Source organism: Carica papaya, chromosome 2 (genome assembly GCF_054855325.1).
Source record: "Carica papaya isolate Zhongbai chromosome 2, ASM5485532v1, whole genome shotgun sequence".
In the NCBI taxonomy this organism is placed as follows: domain Eukaryota; kingdom Viridiplantae; phylum Streptophyta; class Magnoliopsida; order Brassicales; family Caricaceae; genus Carica; species Carica papaya.
The window spans coordinates 17,347,815-17,365,133 of NC_142310.1; positions in this window are offsets into that span (position 1 = coordinate 17,347,815).

Here is a 17,319-nt window from a genome sequence, read left to right on the forward strand (position 1 = left end):
CTTGTTGGAATGGTTATGGTACACTAAACAAAGGTTAACAATTCAGGTGGACGATTTGATTTCACAAGAATAAAGTTAGAAAAACTTTAGGCATGTGTTTTTGTTTTTTAAACCAAAACTTGCATGTAATGCATGACATCTTCGTGTATGACACAAGCATAATGTTGTATAACCATCATAGATCATTCAATCTGTATATGGGAATGCATCTTGCCATTTGATTAATGGATAGTTCAAAACATTATTTTTATGAGTACAATATTTATTATCCATATCAGGTAATATCTCTAAACAATCTAGTCCATTAACTATCTAATATAGGATCAAAATGATCTTTGTCTTGTTTCTTGTGACTAGACCCATGAGTTGTTACCTATGTTGACATAATCAATAACATAGATCATGTATGGATGTGTAGGATATAAATTATATGTAACATGATCTCTTGTCGTGTCTATAACTAATAAGAGTTTAACAAAATAACTTTGTGTTATAATTTTCAGTAATAAAAATAACACTTAATTATGATAAAAAAAAGATATGTAAATGATTATTGAACATCTAGAAACAAACTTTGACTAAACAAGAGCAACATCACAATGAACCTTACCCATGCCATCTCCAATCATGAAATTTATGTTGATATATTTAATAGATACTTGAAGGCTTTGAACTCTCTCCTTAACAACAAGAAACTTTGTTTCAATGTGCTTCTGGTGTTCAACAAACACAATTCATTAGTTTTATTATTATAATTTATCTCAAATCATTAAAAATTTAGAGCATGATGATAAAATTTTGCGACCATATTATTTGGTTTGATATCTCATAACAAGTTACAAATTATACTTCTACAGTGAAAAAAGATATGTGTGATTGTTTAACACTCTCCCATGCTCCAGGCCAACATGAAAATATAGTCTAAACTGGATCTTTTGCCATTGAGACAACAAATAATGTCGGAGTTAGAATACCCCACGATTTCCAAAAGCTTTATCATTGGAATTGTGAGCATGAAACTTTTTGTTCTTTTTGGTACAAGGAGAGGCAAAAGCCAAAACAAAATTAAAAAATCATTATGCACATCCGGCCAAACCCATGATATCGTCAGTGATGAGCTACTAGAGATCATTCGGTATCTGAACATGAGAATAGAGCCCAATCAGTAGTGAGAAATCAGCATTCGCGAACCAATCAACGCATTTATTTCCTTCGCGATAGACATATTGGATCTGGACTTGTTAATTCTACAATAGCAAGTGCTTGATCTCACGAACGATGGTGGTATGCGCATTAGTGCCGTTATCTTCCTTAGTAAGTAACTGCACTGTTAAAACGCTATCCATTTATAAAATAATACTACGGAATCCAGCATTCCAAGCGAGTTGAAGACCATCGAAAGCACCCTAAAGCTTAGTATGAAGAAAAGAGTATCTGTCAATCTTCTTGTTGAACCTTCTCAGGCAAGCACAATCTTCATCCCTAATAAGTCCATCACAGCAGACGAGATTAGTTGCAGCACGATAAGCACCATTAATGTTCACCTTCAACCAACCCTTGAGTGGTTTATGCCAAGGTACAAGTTCTTCCGACTTGTGCATCATACCTTAAAGAAAACAAATATTCATATTATTAGCCATAAAATTATAATCAGTCATGAGGGACACATCCTTAGCAAGCTCATTTATACTGCTCTCATTCTCTTAGAAAAAAAATTTATTTCTATGGTTCCACAAACTCCAGCAAATAAGGCCAAAGGTCTACTCTTTAACCATGAAATGTCTTGCACCAAAGTCAATTATTTTTGAGGTTCAGCACGAACCACTCATCCATAGTACTATTGAATAAAGTTTATTTGGCTTCAACAAGTATGATCTTCAACCACAGTAGTTTGGCCACGCTGCATTTACAGAGAACATGATCCACATCCTCAAAAGGGTCACCACAACCTATTACATTCCGCAGTAGAGGACATATGACGTTGGTATCTCTCCCAATTTATTAAAAGCTTACCCTTAGCAGCCAACCAGAGGAATGTACGCACCCGTCGAGCACCTGGTCAACGCCAAATGTCTCTCTAATTCCTCTCCTTCAGGTGCCAATAATCGCTCTTCAGAAGGGCATAAGCCAAGCTAACTTAGAAGCACCTAGAGCTTGTCATGCCCCAAAAGCAGGAGTCCGAGGTATTGTCATCTTTAGGGGTCAGTATTGCTGCCATCTAGAGCAACGTACCCATTGGCAACACTCGGTGCAGGGCCTCCCAATCCCATTAGCCGGACGACACCATGTAATCCTTGACACATCTATAGAGATCTTGCTCATCAATAGGTGCGAAAGCCAAAAGCTTAAGCGGCCCCAGATCCCTTAACCAGCAGTCTTTCCAAAACCTAACATTTCTCCCTAAACCAATGGACCATTTGATGCCAACTCAAAGGTCCGTCTAGAGATGTTTAAGATTGCGCCAAAGATGGGAGATCGGTCCTATCGATTTGTAATTCCGCGATAAACCAAACCATCTATACTTGTGGGCAAGGACTTGGACCCATAGGAGGTCGGGTTTCGCAATCATAACAAAGCATAATTTCATCAAGAAAACTTGGTTTGTTTATGGATAGACCGAAGGCCGATTCTCTCAGCGTTGTAAGGCATGCACATGTCATCCCAACTAACAAGTCTGATTTTTCAGTTGTCATTCCCTTGGCCCTAGAGAAACATCCTGGCCACCTCTTAAATTTGATCACATAGGCATTTAGGCAAAGTCATGGTCTATATAGCATAAGCATGATAGTTATGAGGACGAACTTGGCCAAAGTTAAACGCCTTGTAAAGGAAAAGAGGTTAGCATTTCATGTAGATAACTTTTGGTTAATCTTCTCAAGGATGTAATGATAAGTATCTTTATTGATTCTATCATGTAACAATAGAACTCCCAAATACTTACCAATATTATTGAAGACTTGAAAATCAAACATCTTACTAATACGACGAGCCTCACTCATGGTAACATTGCGAGAAAAAAAAGTAAGTATTTTAGTCACACTCACTTTGTGGCCCGAGCTCGCACAGAATTCCTCTAAAACCTTCTTTATAACCTGAGTCTGGTCCTCAGTGGCTTTTCCAAGGATTACCAGGTCATCCGTAAAAAGGAGTGTGAGAGGACAGGGCCTTATGAAGGTAGATCAGCTTCCACATGCCATTTCTTACCTAGGTGTTGATGCAATGGGATAGTCATTCTATGCATAACACAAATATGTAGGGTGAAAGCGAGTCCTCTTGTTGCATGTCTCTAGTAGGTCGTAACTCCTGAATGAGACAATCGTTCCATAACAATTGCATAGAGCAAGAGTAGATACACTGCATGATGACTCGAATAAGGTTAGGAGGGAGACCAACATCAAGCAGAGTGTCCTCCACATATTCCCAACGGATGCGATCATAAAATTTTTCTAAGCCCACCTTAATGGTCATCCACTTGTCTTTACCTTGCAAATGTTGCATAGAGTGGACCACTTCTTTGGCAATAATAATGTTATCCATGATATTCCTACCGACTACAAAGCTAGTTTGTGTAGGGCCAACCAAAAAAGGCATTAGTTTCTTGAGTCTATTGGCAATGAGTTTAGTAATGATTTTATATAAAACCATTAATAAACTTATATGACGAAATTCTTTAATAGTCTCTAGTCTTGCAAATTTAGGGATGAGGGTAATAAGAGTCTTGTTAATCTCAGCAGGTAACTATTTGCTATGAAAGATACCCTTGACCATTGCATAAACTGACTCGCCTACGTCTCCCATTTGTTTTGGAAGAACGTCATGTGAAGGCCATCCACTTCGGGGGCCTTCAATGGGTGTATGCTAAATAAAGTGTCATAAATTTCATGGTTCGTTATCTTAGAGTTCAACTAAGCAATCATAGTAGCTGTTAACTTCGAGAATAAGCCTCTAATAGGATAATGTGGTATGGGTCCCTCTTCGGCCATATAAAGGTACTCAAAGAAGGTGGAGGCCATTATCCGAAGCTGGCCTTCATCAGTACTCCAATTACCATTCTCATCCTTAAGCATACTAATTTTATTCTTTTTTTCTTTTAGAGATGGTTTGAGCATGAAAATATTTAGTGTTCCTGTCCCTAAAAGAAATCCAATTACATTGGGATTTTTGCTTCCAGAGCATTTCTTCTTGTAATAACACCTTATTTAATTTCTATTTCAAGTATTTCTCCAGCTCTTAGAGTCTAACAAAGTGGTGATTTTATAGTGCCCGTTGGATCCCATTCAGTTTTGTCAAGAGGATGCGTTTTCTCTTAGTGATATGGCCAAACACATTTATATTCTACTCCTGCACACTCTCGCTAAAATTACTAATGTTCTTTTGAATGGGAAGATGGTTTTGTTAATTTCTCCTAACTAAGTTAGAAAAATCAGGATGGGATAGTCACGCAGCTAAAAACCAAAAGTGCTTGGAGTCTTTATTGTGAGTGTGACGGGTGTAAGGATAATCAGGAGAGGCCTATAATTAGATTGCACTTTTAGAAATGGTGAACAATGGCCTCCGGGAATTGGTCGAACCATCTCTGATTATAGATAGCTCTGTCAAGCCGTTGAAAAAGGGTCTCACGTCGTCATGTAAAGTTCGGTCCTACATAATCAAGTTGCTGCAAGGAATTGGCATTAATGAAGTGGTTAAAGAGAGCGCAACCTTTAGACTGTTTAACTGCCCTCCTTCTTTGGTCATCCAAATTCAAGATGGCATTGAAATCCCCAATAAGGAGCCAAGGGAGATCCATGTGATGCCGGATAATGGTGAGCTCCTTCCAAAGGTCTTTACGTTTATGAGGATTTGGGCTCTCATAGACAATAGAGAGGGAGAAGTCCTCCCGACCATCATTCTTACTAATCCTGGAATGGATAAACTAACGGTGATTGTTGTCCATATTAACCTAGATGACTCTTTCCACATCATCCAAATACACTCCAAAAATCCAACCGCCTCAACTCCGTGAGAGTAGTCGAATCCTAGATTCTTGATCACTTTATCCATTTTCTCATCTGCCATCCTAGGCTCCAACAACGCAACCAAGGTAGGGTTGTGGATATTGACAAAGGACTTAAGGGCGCACCGAAGACCAGCTTTTGCTTCACCCTGACAATTCCACACAAGAAATAAGCAATCTATAGGGTAAAGATAAAGGAAAAAAGGAGTTGATGCATAAAAAGAAAGACTATGCTTGTTCCTTCTTAAGGGCATCAACAGTGCTGAAAACAAGACTTACATTCTTGTTGACAAGCTCTTGAATTTTGGATATAAGGGGGTTAATCATAGTGAAAGCAGTGGATGTAGGTGCCTCGTCCCTTTTTTGGCATTGACTTGTTTTTAAAAGTTTTATTTATTTTTATGCCTTTGCTAATACTAAGTCTATCTGGCAGTTTTACTATCAGCCTGAAGCAATCTCTCAAGGAGATCGTTGGTGACATAGAGCTATGGGAGGAGGACCGATTGAGTTCTTGGTCTTGGTCTGCCCTATCTTTAATTATTACAACAGTATTCTTTGAAGGTTCTAGCGTAGTAGTACCCTGATTTATTACAATTTTCTCATTGTAAGTCATTCCTGCGCCACGGGGGTTGATGCGTCCCTTTGTCTTGTTAGATTCTTCGGCCATATTAGTCATGGACATCACATTTCCAATGGTAGGCTTAGTATTGGCCAACATGGTAGAACCCATGATTTCAGGGAGGGCATCCATTATTTTCTAATCATTGTCTTCCACCACTGACACTTTTCCTTTGTTCCTTGGGGGTTGTCTCTCATTTGAGACCCCCACCTGTTTAGGGGTTTTTACCACCAGCTAATTTGGTCCTTCTAAGGCTCCCTTCATGTCCGCAATCATACTAAATCTTAATCTATTCTTATTATTCTCTTTTAGAATATCTGAGTCTTTGTCTAAGAAGATAGAACCCTTCTTTTAAACTTTCATCCCCTTATGTTGGACTTGCATCCAAAGGCCATAATTTTCATCTAGCACTACCACATTATCCTGTTCATCGAGACTTGTGCTTCCATTCTTGACTGACTTAATCTCTGTCTTAATATTTTTCTTGCACTGGTCTTTAAAGTGTCCATATACTCCACAATCGAAGCATATAGTAGACAATCCCTCATATTCCACTCTCTGTAGGCGCCCAACCAGTATGAACTTAGAAATGAGTGGTTTAGTCAGATCAATTCCAACTACCAATCAAGCAAACTTGCCATGTTCAGCGGATTCAGTGTTATAGTCAATGCAAAATACCTTTCCTATCACCCTGGAGATAGCTCTGAGCACACTTTTATGGTAACAATGGATAGGGAGACCAGGAAATCGCACCCAACCCACAACATTAGTGACATCCACATTTGCAATAGAGAAACTGAGGGACCAAGGCTGCACCGTGAGGTAATGGCCATATATAACCCACGGGCAATCCGTAAGAACGTGCAGGTAGTCATCCATCGAGTGGAACTTGACCATGTAGTAATCATTATCTAGGTCAATCAAGTGCAATTAATCATTAGGCTTCCACAAGCTATGAAGATTTGCCCATAGTGCTTTATACCTAATCGGCTTCCCAAGTAGTCGAATAATCATTGTAAGTTTTATGTTTTGCATTAGGAGGTTATCCACCTTATTCGAAAAATTGATTCTCGGTATTTCATTCTCCATGTCAAACTTAATATCTTTATCCCTGATCTCAATTTCATCACGATTGTTAGCAGCCTGATGACTATTGATGAGTTTATCTCTAAAGGAGACTTTTACATTCGGTGCTCCCTACGGTGAAGGAGATTTCCCAAGGTGTGTGGTTTATGGTTTCTCGCTTGTAATTTGCCTAAGGTTCAACGCCTCTTCGCTCATTCCATAGGACCCATCCCTAATCACAACATCCACCATAGTTTCATCATCAACATCCAACTTTTCCACACCATACCAGATTAAGGATTGGAGCGTCGGTCAGGTCGCACTAGAACAGGGGAAAGTCACCTTTGTTGTCTGCTTACTTTCAACATGTGTTGCCTCTATCAGCGGCTCGTCCTCTGCAACCATCACCTGAATCGCACTCAACTAGGTCGTGCTCGAGAACACAGGGTGGGTCGCACCTGAACGTTCCACCATCCGTGTTTTTGTAGCTCCCTCCATCGACGTTGAAACCAGGCCTTGTTTGCCTGCCATCGACACGAGGCGGTTAGCCCTAGATCAGGTCGCATTTTTCCATCTTGAGCGGTTTACTTCTGAGTCAGGCAGCACCTCTTCTGTTTCCATATTTCCTTCTGCCATCCCTTCCTCAATCCTTTGTTGTTTATTAGGAAACAGAGAGTGATTCTCCTCCAGCCTTATCTTAACCTTCTTCGTGGACTGATTAGCTTCCGGGCAAGGTGGTGCCTCCCCTTTCTCTGTTAAGGCGATGTCGCGAGAGAGCAGCATTAGGGTTTCGGCAGTTTAGGGTTTCAACGATTTAGAGTGCGGCTGAGAGAAGAAGATGATCTTCCTTTTTGTTCTTTATAAATACCAAATAACTCATTTTACTGCTTTTATGATGATCTATTCTTGAATTACTTAAATATCTCCCAAGTATTCTAACTATGTACACGATATCAAGATGCATATAAACTTGAGCATATATGAGATTTCCTATTACCAAATAATAAGGGATCTTTTCCATCTCTTTTTTTTTTAATAGATCATTTCTTGGACATTGAAGAAAACTGAATTTCTCACCCTTACCAATGGGCATATTCCTTGATGCACAATCTGTTACACTCCAAAGATCCCAAAGAAAGCATGTTAAGAACACCAGATACTCATATGAGATCAGTTAAGGAAACTGTAGTTGTTATCAACACTACCAATAATTATACACCAGCAGTTATAAACCACCATCATGTATGTCTTCCACTTATGTTAAGTTGCCAACATTATGTGTAGTAGTTATCCTAAATTTATATAACCGTGTAGTAAATAGTTGTTGCAAGCATTCTATTTAAACTCTTGAAAACTCAATGAAAAACAGGTTGTATTATTGTTTTCAAAATCAAGGTTCATTCTCGCCTAAAAGAGAAATTGTCACTTAATTACTTAAGGTTTTGACTAGGACCATATCAATGGTAACATTACACACCTAAAGTATTTCAACAGTAAAATATGGGGAACTAGTAATTGCAATAGGCTCAGTCTGCAAATAGTTGAAGCCATTATCCTATTTCATAGTTTCATGATATTTTTCCATTATCCTTTGTTGCTTAAAAGTAGGAATTAGCATTTGAGTTTTTATGTATTTAAACCCTTCCCAAGCAGTAAAGAAATTAAGCAATCATTGAATTAAAAACTTGTAGGGTGAAAACTATTGTGATAACTGCACACTCAACATGGACAATTTTTTCAATCACTACTACCATTTAGTGATTACTCTTTTGTGATGAAAGAACAAAATTTTTTAGTCTCCAACTTGATGTGGAACCCAAGATCAATTAACGTAATCAAAAATTCCATAAATAATGATGCATAACCCGAGAACAAAATATGGAACCCAAAACCTCACATATCACATTAGCATGCAGAAACTTATCCTTAAATAAACCCTCCCTACTTGACACTCAACAAGGGAGTGAAAACTAAAGTAATTGGGATAATTGAATTAATTAGAATGCCACACCAAAAACCTTGATAAGTTAAAATTGATTCAAGGAAGAGATTGATAAAAACGCTATAAGTTACCTTGATAAGTAGACATCAATTCTCCACTCAATAAGAAAGTTGAAGACAACTCCTTAAGGAGCAACTTAGCCAATGGCTAACCAAAGGTAAAAGCTTAATTTTATTGATCTCAATTTTTTTTTGCATTATTGCAATTAGGAATTGATAACCTATTTATAGTATAGACTATCTAAATAATAAGAAAAAATAATCTTCTTAATTGAGGGCAAGATTACATAGGAAAATTAATATAATAGGAAACTTACAACAATTAAAAGGATTGCTTTCTATAATAGTGACGCGATACTCACTGAGGACAAGCCTAAACCAGTGGAAAACAAGAAGCGGGATAATACTGACGAGTCTTCGAAAAATGAAAGAAAGTAAATGCGAGGTAACAATACTCCAGGCTACTCTATTTTCGATCAAGTACAAAACAGTAAGGCCATATCCATCAAATAGAAATCTTGGCCTAGGAAGAAAAAACATTAGAAGGTGCCAAAAACCTAAAAATAATGGGTCTTACTAGTAAGGAATGGCTCGACCTAAAAATCTAGACCCAAGAAAAAAGTGCGAATGTACTTTGTGTATGAGTACTCGTGGGGTACACATGTGCCACGATGCACATACAGAATATTTGGCTCATATGTCTGCCAATGTTTTAAGGTCCTGTAATGAACCAATCGAAGGGAGCTTACACCACGCAAGAAAATTGGAGGCACGCAAACTCCTCGACATGTGGGCACAGAGGCCCACACCCAAATGAAGCTACCCATACGAACGTCAAGCATGCAACGCAACCCGCAAGACCCATGCAAGTGCACACCCACGCGTGCCTACACAGACCACGTGCACAAGTGAACAGCACTGCCCATGCTCGCAGCATGCTAGGCCTGTGCGCACGTAGGGCTAAGGAAAACTGACCCAGCTAGCCTAGCATGTGTCCCACGGCCTAACTCGTGGGCCTGTTGTCTGTGGCCTGTGCGGCTCGACCGATCTGACCCGCCCGGCTTGCTCAAATTCGGTCTGCCTATCCCTCACATTTTAATCAATATTTTTTAATTTTATTTTTAAAAGGCTTTGGGACCCAATTTTTAATTACCCATGTTTTAAATCAAAATCTCACATGTCTAAATTAATTTTTCCATGTGTTTTACTTGAAAATCACATGAGATAAGTCTTATTTTATTACAAATTCTATCCTTAGAATTATATAATTAATTTCTTTATATTTAGATGGGATAAATAAATATTTCAATATTTAATTATCCTAAAATTAGATATAATTTTATATAAGATATTATTTTATTATTTTATGCAAAAGTTTGTACTCATTTAGATTGCCCCGTAAAAGGGTATAATATAAGCATTTGCTCATAAGCTGTAAACACACCAACTACAATCAATTTGAGAGAATTCTTGAAAGTTTAAGCTTTTCTTCTATTAGTATTTTTGCTAATTTAGCTTCTTCTAGTTCTTTGAAGAGCAGGAGTCTTCAAAAGTCTTGTTGAGCCAATGAGTGGGATCAACTTATCAGTAAGTCTGTGGCATTTTTTCTTTCACTATTTTATTTTTTTATTCTTTATTTTTGCATTCATTTTAGGATTATAGATTCAATTTGAGGGAGGGGTTTATCTAGGCGGTTAAAGTTTCGATATTGCATAATATTGAGTAGGTTATAGGAGTTGATTTGATCCACCCCACGCCCTCCCCCATCATCTGGTATTAGAGTTTAGGCTCCTAAAACCCAAATCTATCTTTATTGCTTTTAGTACTTTTGTTCTTTAATTATCAATTCAAATTAATTTTTGATTTCTTAATTCATATTGTATCCTACTTCAATTCATATATATCCATTCAATTCAAGTAGTTCGTGTTTATTATTCAAAAAAAGATTATATATATATATTTATCAAAATTATAAAATATCACAATTGCACCCCATAAGGCAATTGGCATCTTGTTTGCATCTTGCATAACAAAAGCAAAATAGCCGTTTAATTAGTGATTGAAAATCCTTTGAGAAATCGAAGGCAAAGTTCCTCACCTGACAGGTGCGAGTGAAAACTTTTGTTTTCATTCCACACATTATCCACATTTAGTCTTTGAATTACATTTCTATAATTTTGCATTAATGTTGCATAAAGAAACTTGACCAGTCGTAGAGCGTAACTGACAAATTGGGGGTAGTATAGGTAAATACACTTTTCACTTATATCCATCGAGATTGATCAGATCCCTATGCATCAGTCCGTCTTATTAATCTTTGTGATCTATATTTTTTTCTTTTATTTTGTATTTGTTCCATTATAAAATTAAGTAACTAATCGATATTAGTTGCTTAACATACAAGAGACACACCATTTCTTTTTTTGTGTACTCGTTCTGAGCTCCTGTGGAAATCAGATCTTTTTAAGGTTCCTTGTTATGTCGTAAGGACTAACGTGCAGAATCGATTCAAGTGATTTTGATTCCGGATGCTCAACTCGATAGATGAAGCTGTCCACTGAAAGGTTGCAAAGTAACCACGAGCGAAGGTAAGGGAGAGATATTGTTTTTATTAACTCTTGTCTTTGTAAGAACTCAGCAATGTCTCACTAGAGCGTCAATAGTTGGCCAACCATCATGGAAGAAAGGGTCCTAGACATATTCATCCAGTTAAGTGTCTAATTAGGAAACATGGTTGCCCGCATGGATCACTAGGAGCGAGGTAAACACCACAATCACGCCCGATGCCGAATAGTGTGAAAAAAGACAGGGTCTTGTGGCAAAGATGTTGGTGACAGACAGCGAGGCCATCGTGAAGAGACGGACAAGAACCTCCATGAGTACCAACCTTTCAAGAGAAGAATGACCTTGAAGCCTACCTTGATTGGGAGCGGAATGTTGATCACATTTTTAACTACCAAACTATAGTGAAGAGTAAAAGCTTAAGTTGGCCACTTTAAGTTTACTACCTCAGTGTGGCGGGATCAATTATCCTTTATCTAATAACGAGATGGGGACTTGCCAAATGCCACATGGAGAGAATTAAGATCCATTATGAGGAAGTGGTTTGTACCAACTCATTTTTTCAGGGACATGAATATGAAATTTCAACACCTGACCCAGGGTTCTAAGTAAATGGAGGAGAATAACAAAGAGATAGAGATAACCATGATTAGGGCCCGACTTCACGAACGGCCAGAAGCAACCATGGCTCAGTTTTTGAAGGGCCCAAATAAGGATATCACCAATATATTTGAACTTTAAAACTATGTTGAGTTGGACGAAATGGTGCACAAAGAAACCAATATTGAAAGGCAATTAAAAGGTAGAGGAACTAATTAGAGGTATGTCAGTAATGCTCCCAGGAAAATCAAAGATGGGCTCGAAAGGATGAAGGCAAGAAATGGACAATAGTAAGGGAAAACAACCTGCTGGCAATGCAATAGCTAATCTTAAGGCGCTGGCCACTCGACAAAGCATTACTAAGTGTTTCAAGTTCTTAGAAGTTGGGCATATTACATCCCAATATCCCAATCAGCATGTCATGATTATTCGAGATTATGAAGATATCATCAGTGACCACGAAAACAGTAACGAACAGGAAGATCTACCACTAGTGGACGCAAGACAAGAAGGTATAGCTCAACTAGTGCAGGGAGATATGTTTGTGGCTCAACAAGCACTAAACAGACAAAATAAGCCTGAAGACAATAGTCAAAGAGAAACTATTTTCCACTCTAGATCCCTGATCAACAGAAAGGTTTATAGTGTGATAATTGATGGAGGCAGCTATGCTAACATTGCTAGTACATTAGGTAGGGTTGATTTACAAACAGTACCCTAACCCCCATAAATTACACTAGTTAGATGACAACAAAGAGATCGATGTCACCCAACATGTATCTATTCCATTTCCTATTGGTGACTACACGGATAAGATATTGTGCGATGTAGTTCCCATACAAGTAGGACACCTGCTGCTAGGTAGGCCATGTCAATATGATCGAGATGTTCGCCATACCGATGAGATGAATCAATACTCAATCCGAATGGGTAACCTCACCCATGTTTAACACCTTTTTCAAGGAGAGACACTTACAAAAACTAACTAAAAATTAAAAGATCACATGACAAGCTCGTTAAAAGATAGGCATAGCAAGGCAATAATCCAGGCCAAATCAAAAGTTGCTTCTTCGTTTAAGAACAGCCCAACACCCATCCAGTTCTCTGGTAAATCCTCTGTCTTCATTGACCTTAGATGAAAAGTTTATAATCTCTGCAGATTTGAGGACGAATCCTCTCGAAGAAAAGGAAGATGATGTGATACTCATTAAAGATAAGGCTAAACCAATGGAAGGCAAAAAGTGGGTTAGTACTGATGAGCTTCCGGGAAATGAAAGAAAGCAACTGCGAGATAACAACACTCCAAGCTACTCTATTTTCGATCAAGTATTAAACAGTGAGGCCGAATCCACCAAACAGAAATCCCACATAGGAAGAAATGACACCAAAAGATGCCAAAAACCCAAAGGATAACGAGCCTTACTGCTAAGGAACGGCTCGGCCCGAAAATCCCAACCCATGAAGAAAGCTTAAATGTAGTCTGGGTATGGGTATTTGTGGGGTACATATGTGTCACGATGCACATACAAAATACTTGACACATGGGCATAGAGGCCCACGTGCATATGAAGCTGCCCGCATGAATGTTGGGCATGCGGCTTAACTGCACAACCCACATATGCACACACCCACGCGTGCCTGCACAGACTGTGTGCACAAGCGCACAACAGTGCCCATGCTCATGGCGTGCTAGGCTCGTGCGTGGAAACAGACGCATGCGCGAGCCTAAGGAGCTGAACGTGCTCACCCCGTATGGACAAGCCCGAAACTAGCCTAACCAGCCTAGCGCATGACCCACGGCCCAACCTGCAAGCCCACTATTTGCGACCCGTGCAGATAGGTCAGTCCAACTCGCCCGGCGGTCGGCCTGTCCTCCATATTTTAATTAATATTTTTTGTAATTTTATTTTTAAAAGGATTTGGGACCCACTTTTTAATTACCCATGTTTTAAATTAAAATTCCACATGGCTAAATTAATTTCTCCATATCTTTTACATAAAAATCATATGGGATAAGTCTTATCTTATTTTAATTATTATTTTATTGTAAATTCTATCATTAGAATGATTTAATTAGTTTCTTTGTATTTAGATAGAATAGAATAAGTATTTTATTATATAATTATCCTAAAATTAGATAGAATTTTATGTAGGATGTTATTTAATTATTACGCAAGAGTTCGTACTCATCTAGATTCCCGAAAAATTATGAATAGACATTTGCTCATAGGTTGTAAACACATAAATTACAATCAATTTGAAAGAATTCTTGAAAGTTTAAGTTTTTCTTCTATTAGTATTTTTGCTAATTTAGCTTCTTCAAGTTCTTCGAGGAGAATGATTTTCAGAAGTCTTGTTGAGGCAAGAAGCAAAGATCAATTTATTGGTAAGTCCGTGATATTTTTTCTTTCCTTATTTAATTTTTTCTAGTCTTTATTTTTGTATTCTTTTTATAATTATAGATTCAAATAGAGGGAGAGATTTATCTAGGCAGTTAAAATTCCGATATTGCATAATGTTGAGTTGGTTATAGGAGTTGATTTGATCTTCCCTATACCCTACCACGTCAAATAAGATAGATATAATTTTTCTTTTCAATTAGAGAAAATCTTAATTAATTATAGAGATGATTGATGGAAGAATGAAGGAAGATTATGATCAGTTTGGGAAAAGATTAATTGCTCCTATAATCTCCCAAAATCCATGAGATTCAATCTCCCATTAAGGCATGGGATTTGTTTTCCTCTTTCTCTTGATTTCCTATGCAGTTTAGGAAGGAAATTCACTCCTTGGCTGATTCTTCCTTTAAGAAGAAATTTTTTTCCCTTTCCTTGCTCACATCACAACTCTACTTTATTTTGCTAAAAAGAATTATAAGTACGATTTAGTAACTATTTACCACGAATAGAAAGATATTACATGTAATAGTTGTAATATAATTATGATTATATCATATAGGGCATTTAAATGTTTGCACCATAGAACCGCCATGAATGAGATTCTGGATGAATTAAAAAAAAATCAAAGTGGCGAGAAAGATGCTTGAGGAAGATACCACATGGGAAACTACTACAAAGTTACAAGAAAATTTGGCTATCTAAACTTCAAGGACAAGGTTCCTGGAAAAAAAGAAGGCAATGTTACACACCTAAATTATCTTAGTAGTAAAAAGTGGGGAGTTAGCAGTTGCGGTAGACTCGGTCAGCAAGTAGTTGAAACCATTATCCCATTGTCAATAAAAAGTTAAAGCCATTATCCTATTTCCTAGTTTCATAATCTTTTTTCATTATCCTTAGTTGCTTAAAGTAGGAATTAACAATTGTATTTTTATATATTTAAACCTTTCCCAAGTAGTAATGACATTAGGCAATTTTTTAATAAAAAACTAATGGTTTATTCTCACCCTAAGAGAACTTCTTTACAAATTTTCATTGGCTTCTGATTGAGACCTATTACAATCTTTCATGCACTAGAATGATAGAACTTAATTTTTCATTCTGTACCAATAGGTATTTGTGACAGACCAACTATACTTCGTGAGAAATTACAATAAATTTATATGTCTAACGCAAACAATGTGTTTCTTAACTCTTTTATTTCAAAGTTATTTAAAAATAATATTTTGATCTCATGTAATAATCTTATGTCATTGCTAGTAAACAAAATATCACCCACGTATAGTGTTAGGAATGCATAAAATTAATATATAATTCACAAACATACATAATTTTCAATATCAATGTGCATAGCAATACATATCTCTTGTAGAAACCCAAACTTTTTGAAGAAATGAATAAAATTCTCCTTCTTCATAAGAATCAAAGATGAAAAACTTTTTTAGAGAGAGAGAGAGTGAGTTTTTTGTTATTCTGTAACTTTTTTTTTTCCTCCATATTTTTAGTAAATGATAACTTCCCTTCATTTTAATTGCGGTAACTAACCATTAATTTTCAAATTTTGAAGTGGTAACTTCCTCTAATCACCTACTTGAATTTAAATGGTAACTCAAAACCGGATTGGATCCCATCATTATTGACCCATTTGATTAAATTCAACATCTCCCACTCATACGTGATAGGACCACCTATCTCTTCAATTCTACGAGACTCATATGTAAATAGGTCGTATGACCATACATACTTCGAGAGAACTTTAGCTACATATCTGTTAGGAGTTTATAGTTTCTCGAATAGTGAAGTTTGGAGTATGTAATTGTTTGTTATACCCTAGATCACATATTATTTATATCTCTAACGATCTCATTTAACTAATAAATCGTGTACATTTATAATTATGTTTTTCTATTAATAAACATAAGTTGTTGACCAATAAATGTATATCAATGATGTGATATATTTTTTAAATTGTGATCTTCCTGTTATCTTGATTCTCTCACCTTTTATTTAATTCATTTTTCAGAGATATCCCATTGGACTGAATCATCTATAATCCTTTGGTTATATCATAAGATAACGAGCTTTAACTAAAAAGTTCAAGAAACATTTTAGAGTCATGAGGGTATTAGATGAGATTCTCTTAAAATCTCAGGATCTCGCACAATATTAAAGTCAAGATCTAACTTTTATTATCCTTTAGTTAAATTAGTTGCAGATGTAGTATGAATCACATGTTACGATATTCTCTCCTTTCCTGTAGAGTGCATGTCTTTTATCTCTTATAAATACCATATATATTGTAGTCAGATATACCCAATATTTAACTTGAGATCACTTACATATCTTTTTAACTCTTCAAAACTCTAATATGGCAATAAGATAGATAAAGTAATAATCATTAAATTATTCACTTAATGTCATAGACTTAGCAATTTTATTATGATTTAATTCCTCACCCTGATGAGTGACGATAATTATTAATATTTAAGCTGACTCTCAAGTAGCACCTAGATAATTATCTTAAATTTGTCTCATCTTTTCACACCAAATAACAAAAGACGATTGCCTGTGTGAGAAGGCTAATCTTATATCTGTCTAACATGTTGTCTCTAAGTATATAGATGTTTACAACATATATACACATGTTTGTATATGTATGCTCTACAACAAATGTAAATAAGACCGATAAGAAAGAAAAATAAAGTCTTTCATTGGTAACATAATCAGTGAACATAGTTAGAAAATATATAAAATTTAAGTACATTTAACACCTATACAAACCTAATGATTTAACATGCCTATAATATGTATCTCTTGGTGTAGGCTTTGTAAATGGATATGCTACCATATCGTGCATAGATATATACTTCATGTTCATTTTTTTTTCATACAACCATATCCTTCACGAAATTTTATTTAATATCAATATGTTTTATTTTTCTATGAAATTTGGGATCTTTGGTATATGCTATTGTTGTTTGACTGTCACAGTTTATAATTATTAGTTCACTAGCAATACCATTGACTCCCAAATGATTCGCAAACATTTTTAATAAAGCAGCTTCATGTACTGTAGCTGA